Source organism: Lemur catta, chromosome 11 (genome assembly GCF_020740605.2).
Source record: "Lemur catta isolate mLemCat1 chromosome 11, mLemCat1.pri, whole genome shotgun sequence".
Taxonomy (NCBI): domain Eukaryota; kingdom Metazoa; phylum Chordata; class Mammalia; order Primates; family Lemuridae; genus Lemur; species Lemur catta.
In genome coordinates, this window is record NC_059138.1 from 45,990,957 (window position 1) to 46,012,961 (window position 22,005).

At 35.0% G+C, this 22,005-nt stretch overlaps 1 protein-coding gene across 3 annotated transcripts in view; it reads right to left on the bottom strand.

The window, feature by feature from the left end:
• Window positions 1–22,005, bottom strand: part of SEMA3E (semaphorin 3E) — a 243,017-nt gene that overhangs the window by 115,242 nt on the left and 105,770 nt on the right. The window lies entirely within an intron of this gene.

Genomic DNA, 22,005 nt, shown 5'->3' on the forward strand with positions numbered 1-22,005 from the left:
TTCAATAACTTTCATACCACTACGAAATTGTGGTAACAAAATTTTAGTTGTATTTATTTATTTACTTATTTTTAATGTTATACATGTGTATATAAAGGATTCATTTTATAGCAATATTTTAAAGTCAGTTTTTCTGAATTATGCCACTTCCCAAAGGATTAGCTCTCATATAATATTTAAAACTTCATAATAAAACACCACTGTTTTATAAATTTATATCATATTTTTTCTTAGAATTAGGTTTAAAATAAATGGATGATATTTGGTTACTTTATTATTCATTTACATTAAAATATACATTTAACAATTCCTATTTCCCTTGCTCAATCCACCTCCCCTATCAAAAAAAAGTGCTGATTTATGAACAAAGTTGGCTAATGTATACATAATTATAATTGACTATTTAAATCATAAACATATTGCAGTTTTATCTTGACTCAGAAATATTCTGTCATAGAACTAATATATTCTCCGCAATCTGCATTTTTCATTGAATTTAAGCCATAAGAAGTTGAATAGGTCTATTGTGCTACTTCTTCATTTTATATTTGATCATTTTAGTTATAGGAGCAATGTAACTTTTTAATACATGGTATAATTTTTTATGTTTTTGTTGAAATTCTTTACCTTTCTCTAACAACCACTTTAATGCCATTTGGACTATAACACCTTTTCTCTAAAAAATAATTCATCACATAACAAAGAAGTGAATTAACTAAAATTTAAATCACACTTTTGTTTTTCATCATATGCTGGATTGAATATTTGATAACTGAAGTTTTTCAAAGTAATATGACTCTCAAATTTTTATCTCCTATCATGGCCCTGAAACCATACTTGTTTAACCATGTGCCTACTTGCTATCTTCTCTTAGTTTAATGGGCTGCCCAAATTTAGCAAATGAAGAATAAGCTCTTGATTTCCAGCCACAAAGCAATTCTCTCCCAGTTTTCCACTCGGTAAATGGTTCTTTGGCTCTTGGCAAAAATCTAGAGATTGTCATCGTTCTTCTTCCTTGAATGTCACACTAGCTCTTCTCAGCATCACCTCTACAACCACTCATCTGGACCACTGACAGCGACTCCTGTTTTCCTGCTTCTCCTCTCCATGCCTTCCCATAGCTATTGCCAATTTATCTTATAGTAGCCAGAGTGATCCTTTCTTTAAAAATATAAAGTGGGTTATGATCTTTCTTCTTCTGCTTAACACCTTCCAATTGTTTCCCAATGCTCTGAGATTAAACCCTTGCTCAAGGCCTGTCATGATCTGTCGGCTGCCTACCTCATCCCCATGTTGCACCACTCTCTCCTTTGCTCGGGCTTGGGCTTTAGAGCTTGGTCCTGGCTCTTCCTCCTGCCCACCCTGAACCTCTCTCTGACCTCCACACAGTTGGCTCCTCTGCCCACTTGGATCTTTCCTGTGCGAAGCCTTTTCAGTCTTAAGAAATATAAAAGTTACAACTAGGCATTCTAAGTTGTGCCATTCTCTTTTCATATTCTATGCTGCATGAATGCTACTAGGTTTGTTTTTTGTTTGTAACTTTGGTTGGTTGGTTTTTCTTATATATGTTCTCTCTCTTCTGGCAGGAAACAAGTTCTATGAGAATATTAAACATTTCCATCTTGGTCACTGTGATATCCCCAGGGCCTAGGCTGGTGCCTGCGGTTTCTTTAGTAGGCACTGGAAAAGATGTGTTAAATGAATGAACTTAGTTCTGAGTCTCAACTTCTCCCTTGTTAAATGGGGATAATAATAACTAATCAGTAGGGTTGCTGTAAAAATCAAATGATTCATAGTACCTAATGGGCAGCCAGTACATATGGGTTTCTTTCTCTTTTTTTTTTTTTTTTTTGATGTTGATAAACTATTGGTCAAAGGCAGTGAATGAAAATTTCCCATGTAGAAATAGGCTTTCCTAATTACATTCTGCCAAATGGACATAGTTACCCTCAGGATTCATCATATAGGCTTAATTAAAGTCAAATAGAAAATTTTGCGGGACATGATTTTTATGATCAATGTAAATAGCTAGTGTGATTTAAAATTAAAATCTCGATTTCCTACCCACAGTAGTTTGGGTTAATTTCCCATTTCTTCTTTTAATCCATGTCCATCTCAGCTTACAAGAGAAAATTTGTCTTTATATCCCCAGAAATTTGCTTCATTTCTTTATTATCCAACTATTTATAAGCTCAACCTAAAATAAATTATACAAAGATATCTTCACTCTACCCTTCAGATTTAAATTCTAAGTACCAGAGTAGGAGGCAAAATATTCTTTAGACATTTATTTACTGTTATTATTAAACTTGGATTTTTATGAGCTTTCCAGTATACTCATGTGTCACTTAACAATGGGATAAGTTCTGAGAAATGCACCATTAGGCAATTTCATCATTGTGAGAACATCATAGAGTATAGTTACACAAACCTAGATGGTGGAGCCTACTACACATCTAGGCTATATGTAAAAGCTTATTGCTCTTAGGTTACAAACCTGTACAGGTACAGCATATTACTGCACTGACTATTGCAGGCAATTGAAACAGAATGGTAAGTTTTTGTATATCCAAACACAACTAATAATAGAAAGGGCACAGTAAAAATACTGTATGATAATCCTGTGGGACCCCTGTCATATATGTAGTCTGTCGTTGAGCCAAACATTATTGCAGGCACATAATTATACTTAATTTGGTAGCTGTTTTGTAAGGACAGAAACTGAGTCTTCAGTTTTCATAAAAGTGTATGATTGAAGTAATGTTATAATAGTATAGCTAAATAGCCTCTACATCCTGCTCTTTTGACCATTAATAAAGATCTTCAGTCTCATCTTTATAAAAATAAAACCTTCCCTCAACCTATATAATTTAATCCTGTGAAACACTCTTTCTTAAAAAAAAAAAAATGGGTTCCAGAATGTACCAGGAGTTTGCAATCTGTCATACAAAACATTTGCACCTTTAAAAATCTGTAGTTTTCAAACTAACATATTACCATAAAGCAACAACTATTGTATACTTTGGATACTTTCTACATTATTGTCACATTTTCCTCATAGTTACAAAACTGTGATGGAATAGCAATTGAGTTTCAAATTTAGACAGAATGAAGTATAACTTTACAGTTTTTTATATCCTCTCAATTAAATAGAAATTGAACCTACTCACCCATATTATAATGACAAAGAAAATAATACTGTTGGCAGATGTATACCTAGATATAGAAATGAGGTTGTGTGTTATTTACCGTTATTTGATAGGTTTGGAAATGCTAGACAACCACCAAAGGCTCATTTGCTCTTCAATTACATGCCTCAATTACTGTAGCTGCTACCATGTGAACCGGATGCCTCTTAGTAGGTAATAGGCCCCCTGGGCAGGTGGGCTCTCTTCAGAGGTGGCTAACTAAGGGAAACATGAAGAGAGAAGACAAACCAATGCTATGTGTACTATTCACTGATCACTTTCTTTCACAAAAAGTCACCTTAGTTACTAAGCTGCTAACAAACTGTTCTGTTTTCCTTTTCTGGCAATCCTCAGTTAGCATTGATTCACTACCCAGAAAACTGTTGTTTATAACCTGTCACAAGGCAAACAGCACCTAAGTAGACCACCTGTGTTTTGTATGGAAACTATGAAGGGAGGGCAACTCATATTCACAGAAAAGCTCTTGTGTGGTAGGTATTGTATGAAATATCCAACATACATAATTTCACTTTCCCTTTACACGGCTCCAACAATGGATGTGTAATGGTTCCCATTTTACAGATTAGAAAACACAAACTCATGGAGAAACTTGAAAACCTCATATTATTTAAATACCAGTTTTTCTGGATCTTGTACCCCATTTCGCTTACAACAAGTGACAATACATAAGAGTTTGTATAAATTATAGTGGTTTCTTTGTGGACTAAGATTAGTCACAGGCTTTCAGTAAGGTGAATCTCTTAGGAGTATATTACATGCATTTCCCATATTTCATGCATTTATCAGATAACAGTTACTCCTTCATAAATGGTCATAGATACCTTTGGAGGTAGGCATTTCTTAAAATCTGCACCGAAGCCTTTTCTCATAATTTGTCTCTTTCATCCTAAAGGCTATCTCATGGCAGTTTATGTTACACAATGTGATCAAAACAAACACAAAAATGGACAGAGGATCAAACAATACAAAGATCAGAATCAAAAAAGTTCTATACCTATTAACCTCAAATAAATAAAATGAGAAAATGTTCTTAAAAATAAAAATGAATTTTAAAAATAAGTCAAGACACCACTCATTTTGTTCCCACCATTACCACTGAATATACCACTTACAGGAGGACTGTTCTTTTAGATATTAACTTCCCCATTTGTAGAATTAGAGGAGTGAATGGGATTAGCACTAAAGTTCCTCTGGCTTCATGAACTGCATCATCACCAGTCCAGAAGATAAAATAAACTGCAAGTGTCCAAAGGATGCCTTCTATAATTTTTTTATTTGTTAATTTTTCAAACCATGAGAATTGCAGAATCAATTCCATCAACATGGAAAGATAAGAATTAATGCTGAAGATATATTGTATATTTGTTGAGTTCTTGTGAAGCTTTCAGAAAAAATGTATTGCTATGGGTACAAAAAAGTAACAAACTCATTGATCAATTTTCCTGTAATTTTGATAGGCTTCAAATATAAGAGGCATGCAATTAAATATATCCTAACTTCATACCTGTATCACATACTTATTAAGAAAATGAGAACATCTCCAGAGCCCAAGGGTGGTAAAGAAAAAAAAAAGAAAATGAGAAAAATGTAACTTAGGTCCTGCTAAAGATAGAAGAACTGAAAGATTTGACAAAACCTCTATAAATTATAATGCAGTCACCTAAGTGAAAATATTATTACTGAGGAAACAAGTAAGCTTGCAAATGTGAACATCTTTCCACATGCTGAGATCAAGAGAATGGATGATAAATAAGAAAAACTATGGAAAATATTTTAATAGGATAAAATTTAAAAGTCTATTGTAGAACTCACTAGATAAACTTTAAAGTATAAAATTAGTTCTACACAAGCAATTTGTTAGTAGAACAAGTTTAAAGAATAAGATCTAAGTTCTGTCATAAAATTCAAGACCAGATCCTTACATTCAGTATTTCAGGATACAACTTCCAATCACCTTCTTCGAGAATCAACTGAATTTCTGAAAATATCATTCCCGCCAGCTGGAGGCAAGCGTAGAAATGCATTACCATGTAGCTGCCCTATCCCAGCCCCCAACTTTATCAGAACAGATGCTTGTACCCAGGTAACTGGCCATCCATCATCAAGTCAAATATGATCTTAAAAATACTTGGATCCTTCTGGCAAGGTCACTGCCCCTATCTGGAAAGAAAAATTTCATATGAAATTGGGAACAGGAGGTCAATTTTCTTTTTCTGCCATGACCAAGAAGAGGGAGACTCTGCCACTGGAAAGGAGCAAATGCATTAACCTCCCTGGCTGGCAGCTCCCCTTTAAAGTGGTGATACAATTCTTTATGATGCTTGCAGTTAATGACTGCCAGGATTTATCACCTTAAAATAGGACAGTGTGTGTGTCTGTATGTGTATGAGAGAAAGAGGCTCACAGACAGACACAGGCAGGCAGACAGACAGAGACAGAAATGTAAAGAAACAGAGGGAGATGGAAGACAGAGAGAACAAATGAAGAAAATGAATCTCACGGGGGTGGCAAGCAGGTGGTGTAAAAACTTTCACTTCAACAATAATTCTTTCACTTTGCAATAGGGAAAAGAAACGACAGTTAAAACTGATGCAAATATCAATAATATCAAGAAATTAGCATACTGGTTACACTTCGTATTCTAAATATAATATAAATTAATGGATATGATATTGAGGCCTTTAAAGCTATCAAGTTCCAGCCTGCTTTTATGAAACTTGTCAATTCAAGTCATCCAGAGTCTCCAGATTTTCTATGTAAAGATTGAAAAAATTATTATAACTAAATTATTAAATGCTTTCAAATTGCTGAAAATATTTCTAGTGAGAACATTCCAGAACATAAAAATGTTAATTAAATAACATTATTGGTGATATAATTTTCTTTGACAAAGGTAATCTTACTAATAGAAGTTCTAACTTCTATAAAATCAGCTATAATATTTACAATACAGTATTTACGATATTTACCTCATTCATGACTTTAGTATTCATTGGTACAGCATAGTGTGTACAGCATTTTATATGGTATTTTATGATAAGTTACCTACAGTAAATTAAGCTTTTAGGATGGCAAATAATTAGCACATTTTCCTTAGTAAATAAAGATAATTTTAATGCACTCATAGAAAATCGCATGGGTAAAATAATAATTAAGTTCCAATATAATTGACTACCCTAGTTATATGACCAAAAAAACACCATATGTGGAAACAAAAGAACAAAAAAATATGTTTTTGATCAAAGAACAGCAAATTCTCTAACTTACGAACGGAAGCTGAATGTTTTCAGGAGGACTTAATCTAATGAGCAGAGATGTGTATGGGGTATAATTTGAAGGGGGGAATGTAAATGGCCCCTTGAGCCCAATTATTTAATCCTTTCTCAGTTACTCCTGTCATTAAAGTTTTACAACTTTTATATTTCTGACTTTCAAGAGACACTATTAAAATTTTTGAACTCCTTGGTGAGATTATACCTTAAACCTTTACCAACTAATGACCAGGCTTTCTCTGAACACTTGGACTGGTGTAGCCTAAATATTAACACAATATTAGATGAACCAGGAGGAGGGGTGATTTTTCAAGTGGGGAAAACAGGGGTGTAATACTAGGTTAGGGGTGTGTTTGTCAGGGGTAGTGGGACATAATGAAGGTTAACACAAATACAGCCTTCATAGTGTTGCCCTGATGAGTTAGGGTTCTAGATCCTGACACATAGATTTGCTGTGTTCCCAAAATAGGAAGGCAACAACCAACTAAATTGTTCACTTTTGTCTCAGTTTTCTGGAGGCCATCAGACACATTCTGTGACACATGAGGGTATGTCTAAACAATGTCACAAAAGTCTAAGTAATTTGGTCAAAAATTTACTTTGCCTCCTCAACTTGGCAGAAAAACATTATTTTATGGTGAATTCAGTGTTTATTGTGGAGGATTTTCTTCATGCCAATTAGGATTCTGTTTCCATGTCTTCTAAGACACTGATTTTCTACCTTGATTGCATGTTGGAATCACCTGGAAGCTCTAAAACATCCTGATACCTGGGTCCCTTGCCAAGAGAGGGTGGTGTATTTGGTCTGTCATTAGGATTTTTTAACCATCTCCCCAGGTAATTCTAACATTACACAAAGATTGAGAACCTCTGCTGCAGAATGATTCTGCTAAAGCTGAGCTCTTAGTTAAGGTACAAATACTGTATTTACATAGTCACAGGGTTCGCATGCATGTCAATCAGTTACCAAAAATTGTCAGTGTAACAAACTTGCCAAAATGTTCCAGCCATTACCTAATCCCGAGTCACTAATAGGAAAATAAAACTAATCACTGCTTGATGATACAGATAAGATCAAGAAGGGGTGAGAAAAATGGAATGTTATATCAACATATTAATAATGGAAGCAACAAATGTTGAGAGGCACATTCCTGAGAGTTGCTGTCTATATTTTGACTGGTTATCAAGCCATCTGATAAAAATATAAATAGATAGGTTATTTATGAGATCTAATCCTGACCAATCCACTACATTTTTAATTAAGCATAATAAACATAATAAATGTTTATTTTAGATAAATTAGAAAATATTAATAGGCCATTTGTTATGAGTATTATGGATAATAGTCTTCAATTTTTACATGAATAAAAATTCACCTCTGACAAGAATATCCAATATCTACTCATTTCTTTTGGTCTGTATCTTTTCACAAGAGGATTCTAACTTAATTGTACATTATAAATTTCTCATAGTTCTTGAGGTTTTACACATTTACATGATTTTAAGACATCATCTTTAGAATAAGAGACAGAACAATATAGTATTTCATAGTAGATAAATATTAACATAGTATACTTGTATGCTTCCCAACTTTTTCCTTCAAACACTGTACCATGAACAAATGACACAGATTTCTGATGTTACCAATGCTTTCCTCTTCTAGCAGAGGAGAATGTATCCTCTCTTCTCTACAGAGAAAAGGATTTTTGATAGAAATATTCTATATTAATTGCTATGGTTTTTACTTGGTAAAATTGTAGATACAAACTGTATGAAAACCATAAAATCATTTGTAGTCATGTGTAAAACTGGGCTCTGGAAGTTACAAAGCAAATGTGACTATGCCTAGGTATTTATGTACATATTCCATAATATGGTTAGTTGATACTTAGTGGAGTGTCCCTTGTCTGGCCTATAAGACAACCCTCATGAGATGAACTATTTTGTCAATGTTTAAGAAAATAATTATAATTATTATAAAAAATAATGGCTAAACTTGAATATTTCAGTTTAGTATTGTTTATTTTTAAAAGTTAGTGTTTCATCATTCAGATTTATGACAATTACAAGTAGACTAAACTAAAAAAAAATGACTGTACCGAGTTGAACAAGTTTGATTTTCAGCAGCTTTCAACTTTTCAAATTTCTTGGTAAACTTTTTGTGTCTCCTGTAGTCTGTAAGGTTTTCAAGGCCTTGCAGTATGAAATCTAGCTAGTCTAAAAGACGAAGGCCATATTTAATTCATGTGGCTGTAAGAGGGTATGGGGCATTGTATGAAGTGATGCCAATATTAGAGGTGAATCCTTTCTTTGGATTAGTCTTAAATGCGTTTAGAGAAATAAAGCAGACCTTTTAGGACACCAAGATTCAGAGAATTGTCAAAAGGATACTAATGCCATATTCTTTACTGAAACCAGTATTAAACAGCATGGTTACTACCAATGATTACAGTCCTCACCAGTTGATGATCATTTTCAAAAGGTCAGAGCTGATCTAGTCCCTGCCTACCTGCAGCTGAATGCTTCTAAGTAGTAAAGGTTGATTCAATCAGATCTCCATCCATCCATTGGGGTTGAGGTCAAGGGGAAAGCTTCCCTCTGTTCTTTAATAGCAACATTAAATAAAACAAGAGAACGCTGCATGTTTCAATTGTTACAAGATACGAAAAGTATTTTCTGAGAAAGGAGCCTACAATGTCAGTGTTATCTCAGTACAAGAAATAAAAAGTCACAATTTTCCAATTTCATTTGTTTACCCCAAAGAACAGAGAAAAAATAATTATCACTATGGTGAATGTTAGGAACTTGTTGAGGCCCATAAAAACAAATTTGTCCAAAAATCTACATCTGGCATTTTTACCCTTTCGATTCCCACAGTTAATTTAACTGAAATGGTCTTTGACGTGGTTGATTTCTTCCACCTCTCCAAATCTATCTTTAAAAATGCTCCACCCTTGAAATTGCATGGAGGAAGCAAACATACTTCCTAGACAAAGAAGGAAGAGTCTTTGGAGAAGAATATGTAATTAGCAGCTCTCTCAGACTGGCCATCCTGAAGAAGCAGTATGTACACTTTTAAATTATTAATACTTAGGGCTGAAACTTTTGACTTGAGTCTCTAGACGGACTCACAAACTGGAGAACTCTTGAAATATAGGCTGTGAATTAGTTGCAGTTTTCTTACTGTTGAGTCAGATACTGAATAAGATCAGGCAAAGAGAGGAGCATTGCATTGGAAAAGGACATCACGTTTTGTTCTGATACTCTGTAACTTCTGAAAGAAGGAAACTGAAAAAAAGATAATTGTATTTTCAAGATAGTTGTGTTTAACATTAATTTGAGCTTAACAAGAAGGCCTAAACTAAATCTCAGATTTCTTTGAACTACAAATTATTTTGCAATTATAAAAATTAGTCTTAGTAAATAGTATCCAAAATTAATGATCTGTCATCTGAGGTTTGGCTATACAAGGGAATGTGCTAAAGAAAAACTGGACCCATAACCAAAGTAATTATACTAAATTAGATAAATAAGATGTTTTAAATGTCATAATACAGCTATTTGTGTAGTTTGAATATGTTGATGTGCGATCCATTGTGTCTGTCTTTTAATTTTGGTGTAATACAACAATGAAAATAATATGACATGTTAATATTATCAAGATAATTTTTAATCTTTATTTAATATTTAAAAACAAAACTCTGAATTCAAAGCTTTTCCACCACTAATGGAAAGCATTTTTTCTGAGCTTTTTACAAAAAGACTAAAGCTAGAATAGAGGCTAAGCTAATGATGTGCATATACTTTGAAATAGGAATAGTGAGGAATTTATATTTTTGATACATAAAAGGGAGGGCATCACATCAATTATAATATGAAAGTCTCTACTTATCCCAGTATGGGTTTTAATGAATTGCCATTCATATTTGGTTGTTCCAGTTCTTTGTTTTTGGAGTTGTTAAGCACCATGCTTGCTCATTCCCAATTAGTTAGATGTGTCTTCCTTGGTAATAGGTGGCTAGCACATCACAGCTTTCTAGTTTTCAGACTCAATTAAAAAAAGTGATAGTGAGTCTTGGCTCAAAATCAAGGCTGTGACCTCTGCAACCATCACATCTACTTTAATCTCCCACAGCTCTGTTCCTTGACAAATTCTCTGGACAGCATAATTACCCCTTCCTATAACACTTCCAACTGCTCTGCACAGAATTCCCAGGGAAATCAGCCCAGAGGTGCCATAAATGTTTTAAGTTAGAAGCAAAAAAATAAAATAATGCACATTTCTAAAAACAGAATATTAATGAATACAATTATTCTCCAATGTTGACTGCACACACTTTAAAATCATATAGGTTATTTACATCTTTTCTAAGTGAAAGTGAGTAAACTTGCCACAAAATTAAAAGTCTGTGAGACTATATTTAGTTTGTCTCTTAGCATTAAAGGCAAAGTTACCTCCAGATCTTCTTCAACAATACACACATACAAACACACATTACATACACATTCATAAACACGAAAAATAATTTTGCTAGATGATTTAGTATGTGCTTTTAGAAAACCAAGAATTATGTTGTGTTTCTAGAACTTATACAATTAGGGTTTCAGATAACATTAACCAATTATACATGTCTCAAATAAATGCCATACTATTTTGAAAAAGCTGTCAAAATCTTTTTTTAGGTTTTTAGTATAAATGTACCATGGCTTCAAATTCAGGATCATTTAAACAAGTCTCTAATAGCTATAATTTTTTAAAAATTTGCTTTCTTAAAAATATGAATAAAAGTAACAAAACTATATTTGTTTAATGTAACTGCATGCCAAACTTTAATACACAGTATACATTTTATTGGCTGACAGAATATTATGGTTAAGCACAGTCAAAGTTCTGCTCCCCTCTTTAATTGAAATCTACCAAACTGCAGAAGGAGAAAAACATTCCTGTTCCTATTCTAACAAGCAAAAAGATTAATGGAGTACAGTTAGATTTGCATGGCCATTATTAACTAGACATTCTGTAACAAACTGTAATTAAATGGAAATATGCTGCTTTCACCTGCATCTGTCAAGATTTTTTTTTAAAGAATCAGGAGAGCTAAGAAGAACAGTGAAAATCTGAATCCTATTTTGGATGCTAATTTAATATCATATTTCACTTACATATTTTCACCTGCCTACAGGTACACACTTTTTCCTATATGCATACTCCCAGTATGTAAAAAGTGAAAAGCTATTTTCCTTACAAATTATATTCTCCTCTCCCTTGAAACAGCGATCACTGTTGCCAGTAGAAGCCTGACTAATTGAAATGTGCTTTGTCCTTCCCAGGGCAAATAAGAGATTAAATTAAACTAAGCAACAGCTTTGGTCGGAGTGGGGAGAGGAGCTCAGCTCACACCCAGCGACCCCTGCCCAGCAGCGCCTCCTCCCCCTCTACCCACCTCTGTTCCTTTTCTTCTCAATGCTCCAGGCAGGGGAGCAGAGGCCTCTCAGGAAACTTTCTGCCCTGCAGGTGTCTTTACTTTGTGTAGCCCTTTTTAAACTCAATAAAGGACTTATCCTATGAAAAGAAGAAATGTCCTAGATTCCAAGTAAAGGTTACAAATTACTTGGGGAGTTAAGTGTGGTTGTTCTCCTTTTGTTTTAAGGGGTATCCAAAATATTAGTTCATATTATCTAGAAAACTAGCAGAAAATGGTACTCATTTCCTTAACCCATTGCCTTCTCATCCATCTTCCTATACTGCTTGAAGGAGGGAAGAGTATGAGACATTCCAAATGTGCACTATCTTCCAAACACAAAAGACTTCCAGAAGTCTACCCTTTGCCTGTATCATAATTGTTAACCCATTTGCTTAATCCTTAGAGCTTATTACAGAAATAATTATTATCAGGGATTTTCAGGATAGACTGCTCACCTCAGCAATGGGAAGTCCCCTGGACTATTAAAAATCATTGGATTTAATATAGTTTTTCCTAAATACTGTGTCTCTATATAAAACAACTAGGTGTCAGTGATTCTCTTGGGTCATTAAATTGACAGTTTTATTTAACATGTCATAAACTAACAATACATTAATTCATTTCTACTTAAACTTGGTTTTACTCATTAATTTTATTAGTATTTTTATGCACTAGACTAATTTCTGGGCACATTAATACATAAAATAGTTAAAGACTGTGGCTTTGCAAACTTTCCCTTCTTTTAAACAAAACATATTTTCTCCTTTAAAGAGAAAATATTTTTCTAAATAAGCATTTAGATAACTTCATAAGTTTTAAATATCATTTGACACAGATAGAAAGAAAGTATAAAGATATCTTGGTCTGCTTTTTCAACTTACTGAATTTACTTAGAAAATAATTTATAGTAAGACTAAATTATTTAGGGAAAAACATACTTCCATTACAAATAAAGATAATACAAATTTGAAATCTTTCAGAATGTATATAGTACTTAGCAAATCTTAAACACAAGGAGGAGTTTCACTCATTTAATTTTGACATAATATTTGGTTAAGTAACTGACTAAAATTCAATATTATGTAGACTTAATTACAAATTATTTAAATGCTTAGAATAGACAGACTACATTTATGACAGCCATTAAAGCCAATATATTCTGATATTTTCAGCACACAATGTTAACATTCAACATCAGTGGAGACAATAGTTGAAGCAGTAGTAGGAAATTAATATTTTCTTCTTCACCTGCCACATTATATTTTTAACTATGTCATGGAAACCTGAAATGCTTGAGGGAGTGTTTTTACCAGTACCTTCCAATGCAATTATAATAAATTTTAGTAATAAAAGTAATAATGTACAATCACAGACACATACATGCATGTCTTATGTATATATAGCATATAAGATATAGTATATATTAATATTATACATAAAGGGAGTTTGTTACCATCAGAGACATGTAACCATTCCATAGACTGTTTTACTTCCTGAAATACAATTTATCCTTGTGACTATCAAAATGAAAGAAACACCACACATCTTTAGTGTTCCTATAACAGGTCAACCTTATTCCTTTCAGGGTCTACAAGCACATGCATTTAAATTGAACATCTGCATTGATGGGAAAGACTTCAGCAACAGCCTTGATGCTCCAAATCATGTGTTTTTGCAGCTGCCTTATGCTAGACAGAGCATGAAAGACTTTGCTCTATGGCCTTTGCACACTCCTTTCTCCAACTAACAAGTTGGCTTTGCAGAGGCGGAGGAAGAGCAAGCAATGAAGTACTGTCACTTTGAGAGCTTTGTACTAAAATCATCGGCAACTTCGAAAGCTTTATTTACCCGGCTTAGGGAAAGAAAAAGCATTTATATTTTGGAATTTAATTGCAATTATACACCAGGAAATGCTGTTTTTGCTACACTTCCTCCAAGCTGTGACAGGGATAAAAGAAAAAGATTAATCACTAAGTAAAGAATTTGCATTGCATTAGCTACCAGCTTCTTGGTCATCACTCCAAGAAAAGATAGAATACTTTTCTTGCCTAGCTATTGCCTTACCTTTATCATGTAGAATGGAGTGGAAATTAGGGAGAGGGATAGCAGAGGCCTAGAGTAGCAAAATTACCATAAATAGAAGAGAGGAAAAAGAAAGGGGAAGGATGAGGAAAAGAGAATCAATGTATACGCGAATATAACCTTCAGGTGTTAGGCATAACAGGTATGCAATATAGCTGTTATGCAATGAAAAATGAGATTTCCTGGCTTTCAGTCATTATTGGGATCTGAGCAAGAGTAATTTGAAAGAAAAGGGGCATATTAATAATGAAAGAATGTGTAAGCTACATTTGAATAAGGCTTGCAATAAAATCATCCCTGGCATTCATTTGTCTTTGGCACTGCTAGGATACTATCTTCTTTCAGACAATTTTCTAACTTCTCTGTTCTCCAAAACCATTCTACACCAGAGAGCTTGAGTTCATTCATTTAAATATTTATTGAGTCCCATTGAAACTCTTCTTGCAACTGTCTTTACGCCTAAGAGAGTACAGTTAAAAAATTATATTCATTATGAGATTGGGGAGTCTCAAGAATGAGCCAGACATCTGCTTCCATCTCAGTTACCAAGATTCTTCCAACTACCAATGAAAGTACCTTGGAGAGAATCAGCGTTAGTTTTCTCCCTTTATCCTTTCCTCTCTCCTTATCCACCAGCACAATAGTTTACCCAATTTTCCCAACATCTCTTGCTTCTACAACCACTGCCACTCCACCAGTGGGGAATGGGACAAAATGAGAAGTGCCGTTAGAGAGGAGAAAACAGCTTCAGAGGATCAGTGAGAACAACAAGCTCAAGACTGAGTCTGTAGCAGTAGGAGGACAAAAGCTGCATGTGAAACAAAACGCACCTCTCTCATCAGTGCTCCAGTGTTAATCTAAATTGCATTTAAGATAGATGCTGGTTTAGCATTTCCAGCACAGAAACTATTTACAGGGATAGATAGGATGGAGGTTATTGTGTCTATTTAAATGCATAGCCATGTAAAGATAATTTTAAGTCATACTGAGGGCTTGCTTGTTGATCACAGCAAATTGGCGAGTTAAAATTCTTTGTAACTGGTCAGTTATAGATACTTGCTCTAGAGAATAAACTGGAATGTTGCCAGCACTGCTGGCTTGCTCCCAGTAACAATCTGCCTTGCTCTGTTTTGGGCTCTACAATATGGGGCATTAGGTTGTGGGGTGAGGGAGATGTCAGCCACATAGCTAGCTCCCTCTTCTACAGTGTGCTTGTAAATAGAATGTTTTCATTGCAGTTAATGGGTGCTTTGGTCCGTATTCTGGGAAGCACCTGGACCTTTTAAGATTTTTTGGATCCTGTGTATAGATGCACAAAATGTTAATGGCAGTTTTATAGGGACCTCTGTAGCAGTTCTTGCCAATGGGCATTTTCTTTTCAAATCTTTCCTGGAGTGCCTTGGAGACCAGCCTGTGCCAGGATACATAGAAAGCACAGAAAAAACACCTTCACCAATACAGATGGGCAACATTTAGCTTCAACCTGGAAAGGTCTGAGAGCAAATTAAGATACATTTCTATTCCAAGTTTACACATTTATAACAATGAATATAAAAAAATTACACAAAGGATGACGAAGAAATTGCATTATTGTTCACTGGGGAAAATATGGTATTAAAAAGAAAACTATTCTTTCTGGAATTTTGCCTTAAGGTTTTTTTTTTTTATCCTAAAGAAAATAAAACATGTTTAAAGGTGAGTACAGACATGTGGTCTGCTTCAGCTGCTGTAATAATAGACTGTAGACTGGATGGATTAAACAACAGAAATTTATTTCTCACAGTTGTGGAGGCTGGGAAGTTCAAGATCAAGATGCCAGGACCAGGCACAGTGGCTCATGCTTATAATCCTAGCACTCTGGGAGGCTGAGGTGGGAGTGTTGCTTGAGCTCAGGAGTTAGAGACCAGCCTGAGCAAGAGCAAGACCCCGTCTCTACCAAAAATAAAAAAATTAGCCGGGCATGGTGGCACATGCCTGTAGTCCCAGCTACTTGTAAGGCTGAGGCAGGAGGATCCCTTGAGCACAGGAGTTTGAGGTTTCAGTGAGCTACAGTGATGCCACTGCACTCTACTCAGAGTGACAGAGTGAGACGCTGTCTCAACAAAAAAAAAGGTCAAGATCCCAGCAAATTTGGATCCCAATGCCAGTTCTCTTCCTGGCTTGCAAACGGCCACCTTATCAAAGGGCATAGAGAGTGAGCTCTCTTCTATTTCTTCTTATAAGAACACTAATCCTATCAGGGTCCCACCCTTATGACCTAATATGAATGTAATTATTTCCTTACTCCAAATATAGTCACTTTGGGGGTTTAGGGAATTGACTTGTGAATTTTAAGGGGAAACAATTCAGTCGATTGCAGGTACCTTTACAAAAATGAAGCTATATGTTATCTAAGGTAATGAGGGTACCTAGAGCAGGGACAAAAATTCAACAGATATATTCTATTATAATGATTATTCTCCATATCTATTTTCTATACCCATTATATTCATATAGAAGCATTATAAAGATATGCTACTTAGAAGTATCATACAGATATACCATACAGATGTGTTATGGGTGATTCTTGAGAAATTATAAATCAGTCTTCTCCTAAATTTCAATGCTACCTTACACATTAATTTTATCCAAAGATATTTCACCCACATCTCTTCAAATTACCTTTTTTTCATCTTTTTTGTTTGTTTCTATGTTCCTTTCTAACTTGGTGGATTTTTATTTCTGACATCTCGTGTTTGTGTGTATCTTCAGATCACTGCCCTTAGCTAATGGAGCTGTTTCACCAACGCAGCAGAGAATCAGACATGCCTGGGAATTTATTTCTTCAGGTAGCCATTGACCAGTATTTGACAGGTACAAGACTATAAAAGGCCAGGTCCCTTGCCTCAATCAGGATACCTCTAGCGGTTCATTTACCATCTAAAGTTCTCTGTGGGGTCAGGCTGAAGCTACCCTCTATGGGACTTGCTGAAATCACATCCTTATTTGTTTTTCCCCCTCCTTTCTTGCCCTGATCACCCCAACTGTACCAGTCTCTTCTGGGATCATTTCCTTAATGAATCACTTGCATACCAGTACTCACTTTAGTGTCTTCTGAGGGGAATGCAACCTAAGGTAGAAAGAGAGGTAACATCTATGACATTATCAAGAAGATACAATGGAGAAAAAGAGGATATGTTAAATGTTACCACTATTTAGTATGATATCCTGTTAGCTGTCTTTCTGTTATTATAATAATTCTATAATTAATCCCTCATTTGTTGTTTTATTGTCTCATCCAGGACTTTTTTCCCTTAAACTTTGCTCAATCTGCCTGAGAGGCTTAGTCTCATTTAATTTCCCACTTTTCTAACAATTCTGTTACCCTTAGGAACCCCTAAGCATAATTCTCAGGATTGATGGAGATATAGTTGGCAAGGTGGGGAAGCATAAAGCTGTAGCTTTTAACCAACTACTGACAGAGACTCAAACAGCACAGGCTAACGGCAATACCCCTGTAAAGAGGGAGTGAATCCAAGGAAATAGACAGGAAGTTGGCACATGACAGTGGCAAAAAGACCTAGAGAGAGTGTATCAGAGAAAATCAGCCTCAGAGATTCCTGTTCAGTGCCAGCACGCACTATGCACTCAGTTAGTGGTGGTTCTGCCTCTTCTTTATTACGATTAGTGGTATTAAGGACGAAGAGGTCTGCCTTCCATCTTCCGGACCTTGATGTTGTTGAGTGAGAGACTAAACAGTTTCAACTCATGTTTGTCACAGATAAGAGAGTCCTAGCTTTTAGTCAAGTCAAGAAGAAGAGAAAGTCTTCAGGAAAAAGGTCAGGGAATGGGTGAGAAATGAGAGGGGTGGTGTTTTTTAAACTATAACAAATTCCATTATGAATAGACAATCCTGTCTCTCAATCTCACCAGTCCATGGAAGCTGCATTCAGGAAGGTAATCAAACAACTCTGTCCTGTCAAATTTACTGCTAACCCTCTTGTCATTATCTCTTTTCTCTCTCATTGACATTTGTTCCTTTCAGCCATTCTGCTATCTTGAACTCTGTCTACTCAGGGATTTCCTGATATTTTTCTTGTGTATTCTTCTCCATCTCTGGCCAATCGTTCTGTCTCCTTAGCATATTTTTCTTGCTCAGTTTTTCCATAAGCAATGATATTGTTAACGCCTTTCCCATTCTATGTATTTTTGTTTTATGTCCATATATGACATCTGTGATTTCAAATGCATTTTATAAAGCTACAAGAAATAATATTAATGTATTTTTCTTAAGATTAAATACTGTATTATCAGGTCAAGAGCATGTTTGTCTTTGTATTCCCATTGCCTGAGACCTAGATCCAACTAGTAACTAAGTTTTTAGTAAACAAATAGCATATACAATCAAAAAATTGTTCATACAGTCTTCTTTTAAAAAATGCTTCAAATCATTTAGAAATCTCATAAAAGAGAAACATTATATTTTCTTAATAGTTTATTTTATATATTAATTTAAATAATGTTATTTAATACTTTATGAACAATATAAGCCAACAAAATTACCTTAGCATAAATAGAATACAGCTTTGAGCAAAAATTACATTTTAACACTTAGCTAAGCTTGCCTTATAGAACTTGAAAAGATAGTTTTCTTTTCTCCTTAACAAAAAGTCCTATCAACAGAGAAGTTTACAAAACGCTTAATGTACTAATATTCTGTGAGGCCACCTGAGGTACATTAGAGGAAAGGATATATTCAAATCTTCTACTGCAGAAAAATAAAAGTGAATTTTTTAAAAAACAGTAAAATAAAAAGGGCAAACCTATCTCTAGAAAACCTGGACCTAAAATTTTGAAAGCTCAGAAATTTCTGATGTCTCTTTGAGAACTTAGTCAAAGAAAAAAATAAATTCTAAATTGTTTCGTTACTCACTAAGTTAGCAATTCTAGGAATTCAGAGAGCACATTTGTGCAGGGGAAACAACATTCCTAGAAGCAGGTGGTGTGTTTTATGAATTTAACCAGTCATCATGCACAATATAGAATTGTAGACTCTTGGTCTATTCAATTATTATGACATTTTTAAAGCTTGCCTTTGAACAAAGTTACACATAATATTAATATTTTTTTCTTATCTTCTTTTAAGTCTTGTATCTAACATTCTCTTTCTCTCTCTCTCTTTCATATTTTTATCTACTTAGTTTTCTAGCTCATATTATGAATTCATCCCCAACTCTCCATTACTTGTCTAAATACCCCCTGAATATCTTGGATGCATCAGATGGTCCATCAGTTTCATTGCCCTGAAGGAATCTCTCCTGGAGCCTCTGCCCTGCAACATCGTGGACTGACCACCCTCTGTTGGTACAAGCTCTCATCCTGAGATTGCCCATCACTCAGTCTAGAGATTCCTTTCACTTCTTCCTGACCTGAATCCTTTCTTTCTGGATCTCTTTCTTGGTTAACTGTTCTGTTTTGGTGGAGCACCTAGTCTAACAGTTTTCTAAGAAATTGTGCATCAAGGTTAACTCTTTGAGAAATTGCATGTCTAAACTGTGTTTACTCAATCCTCTAAGTTAATTGATACTTTCTTTGGATATAGAATTCTATTTTGGAAATCATTTCCTTCTGAAATTAGACAGCATGTTCTTATTCAAAGCTATGATGTACAAAGCCATTGTAATCCCTGAAAAGCATGTAACCTGTTTATTTTTTCTGGAACCTCACAGAGCCTTCTATTTTTCCCCAGTGTTCTAAAATGTTATGATGACCTCCTTTGGTATGAATTTGTTTTCATCCATTGTACTGAGCCCTCTCAATCTGGAAATAAATCTCTTTAAGTACAAAAAAACTTTTTTCAATGGTTTTATTGATGACTTCTCTCATATGTGCACTGTTTTCTCTTTCTGCAATGCCTATTTTTTGAACTTCTGTGTTGGCCTCAAAATTTCTTATCTTAAATATTTTTTTCTATTACCTTCCTCTTTTTCTCTACTTCTGGAATATTTCCTTAACTGTAATTTTCAAAATTTCTGTTGTGATTTTTATTCCTCTTCTCATATTTTTAAATTCAAAGAGCTTTTTAAATTTTCTATTCCTTTTTAAAATAGCAATTTGATCTTGTTTCATGGATACAGTATCTTCTCTAATCTTTATGAATATCTTTTCTTTCTCCCAGCATAATTTTTGTTCCCTCCAAGTGCTTTTATTTGTTTTTATTTTTGATTTCACATCTCATCCTAGAAGCTTTCTTCAGCTGTCTAGTGATCATGGATTGTATGCTTATGTTTAAGAGGAAGCTTAAGAATGGAAACTGCAAACCCATGAGCAGGGCTTGTCAACTGTGAGCTTTGCTATAGAGATGGTTGGTAGGTATTTGTTTTGGGTTTTTTTTTTCCTTGAGAAATACCAGCATCAATCTATTTCTTTAGACTGGTCAGATTTCTCTGAGAAAAATATTTCAATTATGTCCCTGGAGGGCCGCCAACATTCTGAAGCCTTAGGAGAAGAAGACTAGGTGGTTTCTCAGTCAGTGGAGCTGGCATGAACTCAATGATAAAGACTGATTGTGTGCATTTCTTTCCAACTTTACATTCAGGAACATTATGTTAATAATTTAAAATTGGCCATGGAGGTACTATTTACACCATGGAAGTCAGCGAATGCTACAAATCAAGGTGCTTTCTCCCCAGAGAGTTGGTCGTTAAACATACGTTAGAATACTGCTTGTCTCAATATTTAATATTTAATCTTTCACTTGATTCTGCAGCTTTCAGTCCAGTCCTTCAGTGCAAAGATGCTCTGTTTTACCTACTCCAGTGAAAAAATTTCATTCTTTTGAGGGATAGTGAAGAAGAAGTGGCAGAGTTATGCTGGATGAGGTAGATCTGAGAATTGCTTATTAAACAGGCTTTTAAACAATGTTTTGAATCCAACCTTTATCCTCACTGAAATAGGTGCTTGATACTTCCAATTCCTGAAGTTCTGGAGGGGATTCTATGAACAGATCAGTTTTTTTCTTGATGTGTGTCTCTATGGGCTTCAGATTTCGCCCCCTTGCCAAGTCAATTACACCCATCCATGTGCTATGCACTTTCTAAAATTAAGGTGCTATTGTTTTCTGTTCCTTTCTTTTAGTCTAGTGGTTTGTGCTTTTAAAATTCTTTGTTGTTGTTTTAGGAAGATAGAGGGAATATGAAAAGAAATACACATATGTTATCAACTTTCTTTATTGAACCAGATTTTAAATGAACCATTCAGAGTTAAAATATGGCAGGGTCCCATGTAGTTTCATATTATGGCTACCAGTGGATCAGTTCTGGCTATCTCCATGTCCCTGTAGGGGGTCAATTGTGACCCCAAAAAAGATATGTTCAAGTCCTAACTCCAAGCATTGGGAATGTGACCTTCTTTGGGAAGAGGGTCCTTGCAGATGTAATCAAAGTAAGATGAGGTCATACTGGACGAGAGTGAGCTCTTAACCAACCACTGGTGTCCTTATAAAGGAAGGGAAAGGTGGACATAGAGACACAAGGAAGAAGACCCTGTCACAATGGTAGCAAAGAATGGAGCAATGTAGCTACAAGCCACAGAATACCAAGGATTGACAGCAACCACCACAAGCTAGGAAGTAGCAGAAAGCCTTGTAGCCCAGACCATTCAGAGGGAACATGGCTCTATGGACACATTAATTTTGGACTTCTAGCCTCAAGCACTATGAGAGAGTAAATTTCTGTTGTTTAAAGCCACTCCATTTGTGGTAGTTTAAGGCAGCCATAGAAACTAATATTACCACCAGTGATCAACTTCCAAGGCATTGCTCTTTCCTAGGAGTGGGTAGGCAAAGAGGGAGAAGAGAAGGGTAGGCAATCAGTACTACTATAATCCTTTTATCAGTAAGCCCTGATCTTATGGAGGGTAAGATGTTTAGGTCTCTGTCTCTGCCTATATCTGCCCAACTATCTTAGCTATTTAAGAAGTGATATTATGACTACATTC